This window comes from Schistocerca cancellata, chromosome 8 (genome assembly GCF_023864275.1).
Source record: "Schistocerca cancellata isolate TAMUIC-IGC-003103 chromosome 8, iqSchCanc2.1, whole genome shotgun sequence".
NCBI classification, from domain to species: domain Eukaryota; kingdom Metazoa; phylum Arthropoda; class Insecta; order Orthoptera; family Acrididae; genus Schistocerca; species Schistocerca cancellata.
In genome coordinates this window covers 153411670-153414794 of record NC_064633.1, presented here as the reverse complement: position 1 = coordinate 153414794, position 3125 = coordinate 153411670, and the positions used below count along the sequence as shown (strand labels likewise).

General features: G+C 45.4%; 1 non-coding gene across 1 annotated transcript; it reads left to right on the top strand.

Annotated features, from left to right (window-relative positions):
- The first annotated feature begins 2815 nt into the window (after positions 1 to 2815).
- Positions 2816 to 2890, top strand: Trnat-ugu (transfer RNA threonine (anticodon UGU)). The gene has a single exon. It is a non-coding gene; the product is annotated as a tRNA-Thr (tRNA).
- Positions 2891 to 3125: the final 235 nt, after the last annotated feature.

The following is a 3125-nucleotide window of genomic DNA, read 5'->3' as shown; positions in this document are numbered from 1 at the left end:
TAACTGACGAGTAAATAGGAGGTTTCTACCAGTGGGCCTCCTCTGGTTATCTCCTGTACCACCAGCCAGGTAAAAATCAGAGGCTCGCCGGCCCGGAATGGCTGTTTGCTGCAATATCACAGCAGGCGATCATGAAGCTGAAGAATCGGTAATTTACAGATAAAAAGGTTTAGCACACTTCACGTGACAAGAATGTCCGGTGGGCCTTTCTTAGCGGCGACAGTAGGCGCCATCCTGATGCTGTCTTGAGATACTGTTGACACTGTGCGATACGGTACTGCCTGAGTGGTGCTGTATCTCCTCTTACATCCGCGTTTGGAATCACCCGTGTACTTACAGCATTAAATAGGCCTTGCCTTTCGCTCTCCCTATTGGAGGTTAGCCTTAGCTCGGCTGCACCTGGGTAGTAGGCAGCTCGGCGGTTCTCTGTGTGTAGCTGTGTTCCGTATCTTCCGGAGGACACAGGTGTGACACATAAGGCAGACGTGTTTGCTGTGAATCGTGTTGAGTTTCTTGTTGGGAAACGAGATGTGTGTCAGTCAGAGGACTTAAAATTTCATTTTTTTTTCATAACGCCAACGACAGATAGTTATGAATTACTTTGCTTTTAATGACTGTGAAGTTGTTGTCACAAAAGAAAGTACTTATTTTGGTGTTCTTAATTACATGCTTTGCTGACTACCATGTGAGTGATTTTTTCCTGCTTCTGATGACAAATCTGACACTCTCCAACCTAGTTTAAATTCAGTCATGAACAACATACAACATATCGTTCCACTCATCTGCAACAGTTTCTTCGCCTCACACAAAAATATCACTTTATTTCTTAGCAAACGTCAAATTTTTGGTGATTTTTGTTTTACGGACGTTAAGGTCTAAGCCATGTCATACTCCTGTGACAAAAGTTTCGCCTTCCATTGCTGGAACATCATCAGATGCTGTGGTTGTTTGAGTAACAGCTGGATGATTCATTATAACCTCTGAAGGTGACTCCGGCACTGGGAGACGAAACGTTAGCAAAGATGTATGTCTCGGACCACGACCTAATGCTCGTAAGACAAAAATGACCGGATGAAAGTCTGCATTGTATGATCAGGTCAGTTTTATACAGAGTTCAGTGCTATGAAATCGACGTTCCATTCCAAAACGTTGAAAAAATAGCAATAATTTACAAAAAAAAATTCTTCTTTGAATTTCGAATTTCCCTCAAGCACACATAATGAACAAAGTCTGAAGATAATTTTATACAAACGCACAAAAACTTGGTAAATTAAGGCCGTCAGCAGGATCCAGCTACTTGGCGTTTCCACGCTTCCTGTTCAACCAGAGATTTCGAATGAAGTGGTTAGAACACTACAGTGTGAGAAAAAAAGGCGCTGTAGGATAGCTATGGCGCCCTTTAATGTAGACTTTCGAAATCGGCATACCATGCCATCAGTCTCTTTGTTCCTTTAAGCTGCTTCTGACACCAGTGTTGGATGTGCAGGATGGGTTTTCTACCACCGCGGGGGTGCAGCAGTTCGTGTTTCATTTAGGTAGCGATGTCTTACATACCGTAAATACAGTGGTAGCGGCCGTATGTCAGAGACGGTGTATGACAGACACCCTTGTGGCGGAAAGCTGAACCTGCAACCTGATTGTGGTTGACGGCGTCGGCTTCTTTGTTGAACAAGTGGCGCGTCAGCCCAGGTGGCACAAGGCGAGGCAGGCGGCGCGTACTGCCAGCGGCCCTGTGAGGGCTACCAGATGGCGTACAGGCACTCTTAGTCCAACCCACGATCTTCGGATGGTAGCCGGTGTGTCAGGGACCGTGCTGGGTAGCCGCGTGGTCTGAGGCGTCTTGTCACGGTCCGTGCAGCTCCCCACGTCGGAGGTTCGAGTCCTCCCTCGGGCATGTGTGTGTGTGTGTGTGTGTGTGTGTGTGTGTGTGTGTGTGTGTGTGTGTGTGTGTGTGTGTGTGTTGTCCATAGTGTAAGCCATCCTGACTCGCAAACAGCCATAGTGTGTAGACTTAGGGACAGACGACCTCAGCAGTTTGGTTCCATAAGACCTTACCACAAATTTCCAGCCGGTGTGTCAGGTAATGTCAGACACTGATTTTCCTCATGCTAGTGGATTCCGTGTGAAACCCGGGACCGTCAGAGATTTATTTTATTTTATTTTATTTTATTTTATCTATATATGACGGTAGTATCTGTTCCCGAAAGAACAGTTACTGTGGATGACCATGCAGCTTTGCTAGAAATGAAATGATAATTAAATGGACACCCTAGCTGCAAACAGGTGTTGATGTACTTCATTGGGGAGATGTTGAAAATGTGTGCCCCTACCGGAACTCGAACCCGAAATCTCCTGCTTACATGGCAGACGCATCTATTAGGCGCACTACGAATGTATAAAGCGTCTGCCATGTAAGCAGGAGATCCCTGGTTCGAGTTTCGGTCGGGGCACACATTTTCAACATGTCCCCAATGAAGTACATCAACGCCTATTTGCAGCTAGGGTGTCCATTTAATTATCATTTCATTTCTAGCAAAGCTGCATGGTCATCCACGGTAACTGTTCTTTCGGGAACAGATACTACCGTCATATATAGTTAAAATACGGCTTCCCGGCCATTGACCTTCTTGTGCGAACGCACACGCTATGCCCAAACTCGTACGGGACTTGGTAGATTAATCTGCCACGAGTAATGAGTATGATGGGCAAACATCTATTAGGCGCACTACGAATGTAGTGGTGTGGACATGTTGGGAATGTGGATCTCACGGGGAACGTGCAAGGGATAAGTCCCTGCAGACGCACTATCCTCTGTGCCCGCGATGGCTCAGATGGATAGAGCGTCTGCCATGTAAGCAGGACATCCCGGGTTCGAGTCCCGGTCGGGGCACACGTTTACAACATGTCCCCAATGAAGTACATCAACGCCTGTTTGCAGCTAGGGTGTCCATTTAATTATTTTATTTTATTTTATTTTATTTTATTTTATTTTTTTTTTTTTTTTTTTTTTTGCTTTGGGATACAAGAACCATACAACCAGCAATGGATATAAAGTGCCAAAGAAACATAATCGGGAGTGGCAGTGATGACAATGAAATTGGAGCAGAATTAGAAACAGCACTATA